At 37.3% G+C, this 12670-nt stretch overlaps 1 long non-coding RNA gene across 1 annotated transcript in view; it reads left to right on the forward strand.

Annotated features, from left to right (window-relative positions):
- Window positions 1–1690: 1690 nt before the first annotated feature.
- Window positions 1691–12670, forward strand: part of LOC145990246 (uncharacterized) — a 172185-nt gene continuing 161205 nt past the window's right edge. Inside the window, exon 1 of the long non-coding RNA XR_014441951.1 lies at window positions 1691–1841. This is a non-coding gene — a long non-coding RNA (uncharacterized LOC145990246). The remainder of the gene's footprint in view (window positions 1842–12670) is intronic.

Raw genomic sequence — 12670 nt, forward strand, 5'->3', positions numbered from 1 at the left:
TACATTTAAAAAAATCTACAATGTGTCACCGAAATTACAGAAGTAGTAATAATTAAAATAACTATTTCAAAATAACTTTATAAATTTGAACTTCCATATTAAATCAACTGGATCTATCATGCCACGTCAATTTCCATGTGCTTAAATTTAAATAATATTGAAGAGTGGAAATATACAACGGGTCAAGCTTCGTCTGTATACAGCACGTTTAGAAATTGAGATTTTTATTTGCGGCCCCCTCCCCCGCTATAAAGTATGGGCCATTCACATTTTAAACTGTATAGATGAGTGAGGGCATTTCCTGCCATTGAAATAAAACTAGAAATTTTCGATTTCTATTTCACTTGGTCCACTTATATATCCACTCTTCAATTAAAATGGTAGACAAAAATATACTGAGGATAAAAAGCAGGGTATAATGGAATAGACAATATGGATTTATTGTTGTTTTAATGACATAACTTTGTTTTTAGTTCGATTTGTTTTACATAGCCTATTTTATGCAATTTGTGTTGAACATTTTTATTTCTATTACATATTTAGTATATTTTCAGTATTTTTTTAAATTTGTGGCCATGTTCTTATTCTAAAACTATTTTTTTTTCATCGTATGGATCTTTTAGTAGTCAGTAGCTCTATTTCTTGTGCTTTCTCATCTGATGATTGTCTTCTTCGTAGGCGATAGCTGTATTTTTGTTGTTCTACGTCGTCTTAGTCGCACTTCAGGCTAAGGCGACGGCGAATCATGATTATGAAACCGATGTCCAGGCCAGGAATCGAACTCGGAACCATATGTGAAATCCAAGCATGGCTAAGAATGCCGAATGACATGGGAAGACCTTTAGGTCACCCATTTGTGACAAGTTCAAGGTTTCTTGGAAGAGGAAAGTGGTGGACTCACTTTCCACGAACGCCGCTGGAATGCCAAGAACGCTCCTCGCAGGGACAGAAATACCCCCTGTAAGTATTTGCTTTCCCCCTCCCTCCTCCTAATTGAGATTCCGGTCGAGTCGTCATGAAGGCAAGGTAGGTCTGGGGACAGCACAACAACCCCCCTTCCCCCCCCCCCACACAACCTCCTAACCCCACATGTCAATGTCCGCATGCAAGCCACGGCGCTATAAATAGTCACTGACCTACACCGTATCGATTCTTGAAGATTGTTGAGGCAGGGGGAAAGGGGTTTCAACTTTTCTTTGCAGCACGAAGACAACTGTTCCCCCCTCCATCGTAACGTTCTCCATAAGCCAAGACCTACCTCAACAAAAGACGTCTGGGCACGGCGACCTTAATTTGCATGTTGGGCGACCACGGAAGGGGGGGGGAGGAGGGAGGGGGAAGGAAGAATGCATAGCGGGGAGGGAAAGCCGGGTACAATACAGTCTCCTAGGTCGTAGATTCCAAGCTGTCTTCCTTCACCCCCCCTTTCCCGATCCCCCTCCACCCTTTCTCTTCAACGAACAGAGCGATAAGGGTCTCCGGGGACTGGCCTAACTTGTTCTTCCCCCCTCAACTCAGGGGGGCCAGCGGTCCGCCAAAATACGAACCCCATTTTTACAGTTTATATTCTCGTCTTCCTTCTGCTTGTTTTTTTTTTTGTCGATCCAAACTCCCCCTGTATGTCTTTCTCTCTCTCTCGGGCTCCCTAGTGTAGCTTCCCCCTTTTCTCAGGTTCGCCGTGGCGATTTTGCCTACCCAGGCGAGCATCCCTCCAGATGGTCGTCTTTGTGTTTGTCTGCTGGTCGCGGCACCTTGAAGTTCGCAATCGATTTCACTGTACAGGAGGAGGCGGCTGGTGTCTGAAGCCGGGAAGGAAAACACGGCCGAGCGGGAAACAGTGTGTGAGTACTCCTTTTTTCGTCAGTTATCGGCACGTAGAAATTCATTTTTCTTCTCCAGTGCTTGTTCAAAAAGAAAAAAAAAAGTTCTCGCTATCTCTTTTCTCTGTACTACCATGGTGCTGATCAGATTTGGTTCTGTTGAAGTGTGTGAGGCAGTCTTCGTTTTCCTGATAACATTGGGCGCAGTGTCACGATGTGCGCAGTAATGCAAGACAAAAAAAAGAACGTATCATGTCAGTGAAAGTGTACATTTTTGGGGGGAGGTTCTCTCAACGTGCTGAAAACTCTGTCACAAGTTTAAAAAAAATGTTACGGATCCTGCCCAGTGTGTGCAGTTTTCGAGTGACGTGCGAGGATTGAATCAGTCAAGTTCATACGTCTTGGTTTTCTGACGACGAACGGTCGTGGCTCACCCCCACCGAAGCGGCAGTCGAAATATGACGGGTCGAGGCGATCCAAGATGGCCGCCATGCTGTCAGCCGCCGAAAAACCTTCAATCGCTGCCGCCAGGGCGGGGAGGTGGCCCGTGCCGCCGGGGGGGAGAGCGGCGTGCATGCTCCCGCAAGAACCCGATGCCCAATGCGAAAACAAGGCGATTCCGAATGTGTACATGCGCCGAAAATTAAGAATTAAGCGAACATCCGAGACGCGACCATTGTTTCCGTGCGATTTTGTTGTTTTGGATGTGTGGTTTATGGCTTCCATTGTTGACTCCCGAGTGCTTGGCATATGCGTCAAAGCAATGATGCCATTAAATCTTTGTTAGTTCCTCTTTTTGTCCCGGAAAAAAAAGAAGAGAGACAAGGATTATTGCCAGTACCCAAAATGCCACAGTATAAATGCTTTCCAGCAAGTTTATAATTAAAGGTCCATTAATGCACCAAAAAAAGATTGCATTCGCTAACGTGTTTTGAGGATGATTTAGCTCGCTTGACTCAATAGATATGATGATGATTCTGTGGTACTTCACTGTGCTATTGCTTTGACTTTTATCTACCTGATCTCAAATGCACGCGTCTTAACTTTCTGTTGCTGCAAATCTCTGTTGTAAAGAATTCCACAGCTTGCTTCGAGTTTTCGTAGAACAACATAAATGTTCTCTGACAAATGCATTGACCATTCCATTATACATAGTTTGTGCCAGTCCGTGGGTGTGTTACTGAAAGCAAATATTTTGCCTAGGATCCGGCAATATTCCATGAAACATATTAATAGATTTCAAAATAATATTTTAATAGGTGTTGAAATTACGTCCGGTAAAGCGCTGATTACGGTTTTCATGAAATTCATAATAATTAATCACATGTTTCCAATAAATTTTGCCAAAAGTACTGAAAATTTTCTACAATTATATAATTGACTTTAAATTCACTGTCCTTTTGTTATTAAAACAAGAGTAGAAAGAACGTTATTTAGTTTTTCCACTCCGGCACTCAATACAAAATATTTTTCCATAACAAATTTATGTTTCTTTTATAATAATAAATATCCCCTATATAAACGTTACTTTAATTAATACTTCATACAGTTACATTTTATAGGATACTGCTAGCTGAAACATGCATATTTGACTTTATACACTGAACAATCAATATGATTTCATGTTTTTTAGTACTAAAATTCTGCAACAAAAAATCATTGTACCTGTAATAATAGGAATAGAAACTGTGACATCAAATTGAACAATTCAAGCCGCCGAAATCTAAATTATTTTAAAAATTTACACAACCCTCAAAAACATTACTAAATCATCCTTAAAAAAGAAAAATGTATTGTAAAATTGGTAAAAAGAAAAATATTTGTACTATGAATAATATCACGTTAGATTTATAGTATCAATGCCTGCAACTTGTGTAAGCAAAACTATTTTGTGTAGATTTATTACATTAATGACATTTATAATACATTTCTTAGAAGAGTTCATTATAGGCTATTATATATATTTACCTATATTCTGCGACAACTTTGTATGAAAACTTGTTGCTTGTATTATGGATTATATAACTGTGTGTTGGATGATCACAAAAATAGCATAAACAAGTAGTGTACTCCAACAAAAATCCAGAAGAATAATTCTTATCGTCTGACATATATCATTATCAGGGAACGGATTTATACATATATAAATACATATTTATGTATGAAGCTGAAATCAGTTATAATTGGTATTGTGGTATCTTTGCGCATCATGGCATGTAGACTCGAAAAATTCAGTTTTATTTTCCATATTTTTACATATATAAGGTTCTGGCTCATATTTTACATATTTTAGTTATTTTTACATATTGTTTCCATATTTTAGAACATTTCTCAACATATACTCCATATTCGCGCAATAACTACATGTCCCCGTGTGACCGAAAGAGTTAAGTGAATTTCTTCCGAAAAACTGACAAATCTGAAATACATTCTTGCGTTATTGAAGGCAGTTTCAGTCAATATAATCCATCTTAGGAGACAACAGAAGGAAATTCACGTTCGAACACTTACAACAAAAATTTGTTATTCATTGTTTTGGAAACAGAAAATGTGTTGTTTTTATGTAGCTCGTGTAGTCATATTATTAAAAACGTAAATTTTTACAATTTTAAGTCCATATTTTGGTGAAAATAAGAAAATATGTATTTACACATTTAGTACATTTTTACTACATATAAATCCGTTCCCTAATCATTATATTTAAAGTAAGCCAGTTTTACTCTCTATAACACAGTTTGTACTTGCATGGATCATTCTTGACTTCAACCTCTCAGCCACTGAACATCTTGCAAGTTACTTATTTATTCATATTCGTTATTATGTTCATCGAATGCACGTTTATTCTCAAAAGAAAATTGGGGAAAAGCGTTTTGACAGGGCCATAATTCTTATAATGTGTGTGGATGGATGCCTGTTTTATTGTTATTATTATTATTTCAGCACTGATATGTACGCAGAGTGATATTTGAAGGGAGGATGAGGGTATTCCCTCCCCACCTCTGGTTGATAATATTTGGCACTTGTAGGCGTATATAGGTATAACTTATATAGGCCATTATACTGACATTTGAAGGGTAGTTATTGGAATTTCCGACACTGGATTTTATTTTAAAAATACCACACTGTGTATATCATTTAGGAATCTCGACTTTTACACATTTTTTCCCAGTGACGTTACTATTTTACCATTTCAGGAATAACTGACATTTCTAAGCAATTATCAACATTTATAAGCACCTTTAATACAGGACCATTCGAAATTTCCCCACTGTTCAGGGTCCCGGAAATCAGAAACGATTTCCCGAAAAGAGAATCGGGACGGAAAGATTTGCTTCCCGATCCCAGTACCAAAATTCCAGGACCCCGTACCAGCACTAGAAACTCTAAAAATAGGCAGGCAAGAAAGCACCGAAAAAATACAATAAAGGCACTAAAAGTATTGAGCATCGACAGATTTTCCATAATTTTCCTTGATTAAGATACAAAAAACCTGTTATCATCTAAATAGTAACTTATGACTAAAATACGGGAAAAAAGCAGCCACCACAAAATTCATGTAATTATCTCAGAAATGGCCTGAAACGGTTTTTAAACATACAAGCCTACATTTTCTGGGCAAGGAACGAAAAAGTCATTTTTAGGGTAAATCCTCAGCCTACTTTGAACATATATTATTACTAGACGTCGGATTTTAAGTTTTTAACCTACTTTTTCCTTTACAGGTATGTAAGAAATAATAAGTTATGTCAGCGTTTCGTTACTAAATGTAACAACTGATGAAGTTTTATAGTGCCTAAAAATCCTATTTTGCTTGTTAGAACCTATTTTAGATTTATGCGCCTAAATCAAGCCTTTTTTTAGGTTTTTATATATTTTTAAAGGTTTTACAGGATTTTTATGTCACACACAGGCATTTGATTTGTTTGGTCACGAAAATATTCAATGACGATTGACGAATGTGTTTGAAACGTACTCTCTGTCGATTTCCCTTTCTCCAAGTCCATGGTGATTTTTCAAAGCTCTAAACAAAGCAAAATATCTGGTGCCACTGTTACCTGTACAATCCCGAGTGGTCTGATCTGTGTGGTCTTGCTCACTTTCGCGTCACATTAGGTGCTTTGTGGCATTCAGGTCTTGCAAACTAACATTTCAGCATATAAGATGATCCTCACAGACAAAATTGCGGAGTTTGACTGTGGATAACATGAAAAAAAGATTTTTGCATAACTATACGGCGAAGAGTGGATTTTAATAGCAAATTTCCAATGGTAAGTTCTGCCATCGCCTTAGGGTTAGGCAACACACATAACGTTATGCAAGATAGTGCGTTTTTCAGGATATAGGTGTCCCATTTTCATTGCCGGTGACTATATGTAATCAGTATTTTTTAGGAATTTTGAACTATTTTAAGTTTTTTCTGAACCTAACCTGAAGGATTTTTAAAGCCTAACTTAAAATTTTTAGGACGACCTATTTTAGGATCTTTAGAACCTATTTTAGGGTTTCTCGAAACTATTTCAGAATTTTTAGAGCCTATTTTAGGAATCTAAAATCACACTTTTTAGAACCTAAAAATGCGAGATCTAAAATTACAAAACATCTCCGAGTTCAGCTTACTCAATGTTTCTCAAAAAGTTGGCGCCACTTGGTACAGAGCATTCCCTGACATTCGCTACGAGACTCGGCAGCAAGCGCCCCGGCGTGAACGGGGTCCGCGACAGTCGCACGCTAGAGTCTCTTTTTTTCGCTCTCCCTGCCTTCGCTCTCTTTCCCTTTCTGTTGACGCTGCAGACTGACGCCGGTATAACTCGGAAGTTGTGTTGTGTCGTGTCCGTGTGTTGAAGATTGTGGCTTAATATGACACCACAAAAGTTTACATTGCAACAAAGGATTTATCTTGTCGAGTGTTACTTCGGAAAGAGGAATTGTGGAGAAGTGCGACGACGTTTTGCAACGAAATTTCCTGGTGTTCCCGTTCCACATAGGGCCACTATATTAAACCTCGTACAAAGGTTTAGAGTAACAGGGTCAGTTCTGAATAAAAGTGGAAAGAAAAATGGGGAAATCTAAAAAAGAAAGTATACAAAGACAATCCGCACACCATGCGTGATTTAAAAAGAGAGTATTGTACGAAAAATCGGGAGAATTACAGTAGACGAACTTGCACGTGTAAATGCCAATTTCCTTCGGAGATGCCAGGAATGTGTTGCAGCAGAAGGACATCATTTTCAACACCTTCTCTAGTCAAGGCTAGTACACAATATGAAAACTGTAATTTTAAGAGCCGACTCTAGCGACTGTCGCGGACCCGTTCACCGGGAAAGACAAGCGCTGATGCCGGGCCGCTTGCCGCCAAGTCTCGTAGCGAATGTCAGGGAATGCTCATATTACGATGGACGTCTGCAGAAATTCTTGACGGTGGGGGAGGGAGGGATGGTGTCAGGCGGTTGATAAAACGTGAATAGAAATAATAATAATAAAATAATAAACGAATAAAATAAATACATTTTAATACAAAATTAATTTTACTACTATATCATCAGCATCATTATATCGATGGAAGACCGTCCAATAGATTCACCGAATGAGTACATATCCAGTGTAACGGTTTTTCAATATTTTCTAAATTTCATACAATTGGTGTATTGAAAAACACGCCTCGTTTAAGAAAAAGCATTAAAAGTTTGGGGGGGATTTTAATCATAAAGTTTATATTGCGTGACTTCTCGCATGAAAATCTCATTTTTGTATTTTTTAAAAATTGTGGAACAATTTATCCTTTGAATTAAATGAAATAACCTTGTTCCTGCAATTTACACCAACATTTTTCAATCTAATGCATTTTTACCTTTGGTTATGCTGTTTGAATACTAACCGAATTTTATTTCTGTTATTAGCAATGAAAATAAGAAGCCTTCTGTTTTTTGTAACGTGAAACGAAGTGTTAATTTCCAGGGGCGGGGGTCAATCCTCCTCCCGACACCCATATAACCCACAGTTATGTCATGGGTGGGGCGGTTCCACTGTGTCTACACTCTACATATTGCATACGCGGCCCTATTTCGAACTTTGATCTTAGATTTTCTAATTTCTGCGATAAAATGTGTGGTCGAATTTTCGTTTGGAGTTCTACAATAATAATAATAATCACGACCAACGTTCACGAAGCAGTCAATTTCGAATACGTGTCAAGAGCTAGTTCCCGTTATGTCTTGGAAAAGTTTGACTGCCTCAAATTATACTGGATAACACTGGTCAACAAATTTTAACTTTCTTTTGCGACATGGATGAAAATTCACTTTTCTTTATAAATCCATGATGCTGAACACGAAACTGACAATGAAAATGCCACTCGACTTCCGGTTTAAGAATTATACGAGGTATTGTCGAAAAGTCGTGTTTCCCAATGTTGTAACGTAGTGGAATGACGTATGCTTGGTTTGGTGTGCATGTGACTTTTACGCTTTAACTGTATTATACGAACAGTACAAAACGTGGGTACATTTCCATTTGTCTTTTCCAAGTAAATTCATGAATCAAAGTTTTTACATTAATCACAAAATAAATATTTTCTACTATGCTACTGTATGGTTTGTTCTTTACTACTTACGTGGGATTAAATCCGCTTCCTCTTTGCTTCCCTCTTGTAGTGAAGTTCAGGATCATCTCTGGTTACTGTCCAGCAATAGTCGGCAAGCATTCTTGTACTCCATTTCCCTTGGTATCTTTTCTCCATTATAGATATTTGTTGGTTGAAAAGCTCACCGTGTTCATCACTTACCTCCCCAGAACTTTTCGGGAAGAAATTGAGATGAGAGTAGAAAATGCAATTTAAGGGACATATTGCAACCCATTTTTTGATAGGATGAAACCAAATTATTTACAAGTTTTTCATAGTCTTCAGCACGAGACTTCTCTGAAAGAACTCCATGCACCTTTCTCAACATCACTTAGCAGGTGTTCGAAGATCTCGTTCTGGTGAAGTTGACGAATTTGAAGGCCCACAAAAATTCCTTCCTTGATCTTCTGTTCACTGATTTTTGGAAATTTGTTAAGTAGATATTTGAATGCCAAAGAGTTTCGATCCAACTTTTTGACAAAGTTTTTGATCAGTCCAAGCTTTATATGAAGTGCAGGAAGTATAATATTTTCAGATTCAACGAGAGGTTCATTTTGTACATTCATATTTCCAGTTTCCATACTTTGACGTAATGGCCAATCCTTTTTAATGAAATGAGAAGCTCTGTCTCTGCTATTCCATTCGCAGAGGAAACAGCAATATTTGGTATAGCCTTGTTGGAGTCCAGTTAAAATATCAATGACTTTCAAATCTGCACATATTTTCCATTTGTAGTTGTTGTATTTAATTGATTGAAGGAGGAATTTTAGGTTATCATACGATTCTTTCTTTTGCACAGAGTAACCAATAGGAATTGACGGCACTTGATTGCTGTTATGAAGCGGTACAGCTTTTAGACTTAATACCGATGCATCTATGAACAACCGCCACTCCTCACAGATGTGCTTAATGCCCATAGCTCCCGATAAACCATTAATATCACTGCAGTATATCAGATCTCCTTCGGTAGAAAAGTATTCTTCCAACTCTTTCTGACGGTCACGATAAAATGACACCTTCACATTACTAGCCAGAAAATTCCATTGTTGAAGTCTGGAGGCTAATAGCTCTGCCTTTGCTTTTGAAAGTTCAAGATCTCTCACTAAATCATCCATTTCACTCTGGCTAACCTTGTGCTGTTCTGTAAGTTTAACATCACCTGCAAAGTCTGGATCTGTAGATGTGGAAGGTTGTGGATCATACGGTTCGTCTTGTGAGTCTACGGAATAGGATTCAGGGGGTGTTGGAACAGGTAGTTCATTACTATGTGCCACAGGACGAGTAGCAGAACGAATATTTGGAAATATAGTTGTCTTCTTTTTAGTATTGGACATACACTGTATTGGTGGGACCATACAAAAAAAAACAATCGTCTGTATGATTAGTGAGCTCCAACCAAATCATGGGAATAGCAAATGGCATCGATGGTCTTCTGTGATTCAACCAGTCCAGCAGATTCGTGTAGCAGGTCTTACAACAGAAATGTGGAGCCCAAGTCTTATCTTCATCTCCGAATTTGCAGTATTTCCCGAAATACAAATTGTAGGCTGTTCTTACAGCAGGGGTAAAATTTCTCCGCTGTCCAGAAAACACAATTTGACCACAAACATAACAAAAATTGTTAGCATTGTTAATGCATTTACGTGGCATTTTTTACCAAATCACTCAGAAATATAATTAAATGCCAACCTTGCCATAAACGAACCACGTAATACGCAAACACGATCTTCGATAAATGCACACACACAACCTAGTTTTATAAAGCCACAATCATGTCTGCACAAATGGACACCTCACAAAACAATGAATAAATATATTTTGTGGCTGGTCTTGAACATTTCCCCCTTTCCTTACAACAAATAAACAAAGATAAGATAAGAAAGACTCAACATTTAACAGCTATGCAATACCATATAATAGGAAATTCTTCAAATCAACAATGCCCTGTAACTCAATTATAATTAGTCAATTACGATTTTTAACGACAGTTTCAAATTTAGGGGACCAATATGGACTAGAAATTGTATATTTCACTCATGTCGCATTTTGGCTGTTGACCAGTGTAATCAGCAGTATTTTAAAAATCATTTTTCAAAAGTAATTGAGTTGGTTAATTTACTCAAAAAGTAACTCTTTTGCAGTAACCGCTTCTTTCAAACTTACTTTATTGTACGAGATAAGATATACTCATAGAAGGTGTTGCATGAATAAAGAAACTGCAAAACCGCAGTGGCGGCGATTGGGTTCCAAAACCGGGCGGGCAAGGTGCCAAAACTTCGGGGCAAAGACCGTATATTTACCTTTGTAGATGGGGTTTAGCGTAGTGCGGGGGCAAAAGTGGCGAAAAGTGGGGGGCAACTGCCCCCCTTGTCTCCCTAATCGCCGCCACTGTGCAAACTGATTGTTCGTTCTTCTTTCACCGACGATGATTCAAATGCAACACTAATTTTCATTAAATTAATAAACATTATATGTTTATGTATGAAAATACAGAAGGAACAAGATTCAAAGTAAACCTTGTACTTGAAAAAATACGCCACGTCAAACACAAGGTCGCAATAGCATACACAGGATTTCTTTTGGAACGGGTTGGAATTGTAAAGGTAAACAACGAACTATTTCCTAATTATGATTTTTAACTTTCGTTTTTAAAGTTTTTCGAGGAAAAAATGGCAATCGGCGGTCATTTTTAAGGGGGGGGGGGTTGGATTTGCCACTTTCTTCGCTAGTTCTTTACTGTTTTCATGTGAAAATGTCATTTTTCTAAAAATTTCGGGATGGTACGTAGACCAGTGCTTGCTCGTATCAAATGTACTTATGTGAAGATTAAGTTTTTTTTTTGCGGTATTTATAATTAATGTTGAAATATACAGAAAAGTAACGGTAAACGTAACTCTCTCCTGAAAAAGTAACCGAGTTACAATAAATATTTTCTGTACTCTGTCAGAATGAAGTAAAAAAAAAAAAAACTTCTGAGAAATCGAATGGTAACTAACTATACAAGAATCTTTCGCGTAGAAATATTTTGCGTGTAATAAAGCCATATCACTCAAGTAGCTGTTATATTGAAGCTGACGGACCTTGTGGCATGAGCTGTAAAGTTACGACCAACATACTGTATTTACAGGCAAGATAACACCAGAACCAAAAAATATGGTAGGAAGTATTTCTCAGAAGTCACGTGGCTCTTGTTAACATCAATTTCGTTCTTACAGTGGATGGATAATAGTTATAGTTACTCGGAAAAAGTAATTGCCCGTTACTATCAAACGCAACTTTTGTTAAATTACAGATATATTTGTGTCTGTTTCGGTATTTCTACCAGTATGTAGGTATATTCAATTCAATAATTGAAACAAAGGGTTTAGGATCGACTTCCGGCTTGGGCTTGTCCCTGTATTTATCCTTGCACCAATTTAGTGTAATCACCATTCTCGTTTGTTTTTTTAATATTTTTTATTAACGTCATTTTTACCTCTTTAGGTTAATCACGACCGTTTAGTATCAATTCACTTGAACAGCTAAAAAAAATAACCAACATCGAAATAGATTTATATTTTGCTCTTGTAAATACTGAGAATAATATTGATCATGAGTGATTATAAACAAAATATTTGCTCCGGGAAAAGTTATTTAATCTTTAAATCCAATACTTTCCACAACAAAGTCTAATAACATAGTTTATTTTTAACCATTTTTATTTTTAACCATTTTCTTTGGGAGGTCCTGCAGCCTCACCAGTCTCCCCTTTCTGTACGCCATTGAGGATAATCAGTCTGATGTAATACGGTGACAATTTCTGCTTTAAGAACGGCCCAGTGATGCGGAAATCATGTTAATTTTCTGATTTGAATCCTCCAATTTTTAACACTTGAGACCATTTCCTCAGTTTACCAAATTTCACGATAGATCATGGAAAACAAATTTAAATTTTTCACGGTCAGAATTATATCTTCTAACACTTTTGAGTATATAGACAGTTCTTACATTAGAGATGTAATAACAAACGTGAAATTACTAAGTCTTTTCGGGACTGTTTACATATTTTTTTTTCATTACTGCTGTACGTGGCAGCAAGTGATATAATTTTGTCACCAACACTGTTACCGTCCAAGTTGTTACCACAATATCAAAAGGTACCCACTTCATATTTTCACGGTCCAAGTCTATTAATATACAAACAAGTCGCTGCACAGAATAGTTGTATTATTTTTTATAAAAAATAATTGCA

Source organism: Lepisma saccharinum, chromosome 7, assembly GCF_977018435.1.
Source record: "Lepisma saccharinum chromosome 7, izLepSacc3.1, whole genome shotgun sequence".
Classification (NCBI taxonomy): domain Eukaryota; kingdom Metazoa; phylum Arthropoda; class Insecta; order Zygentoma; family Lepismatidae; genus Lepisma; species Lepisma saccharinum.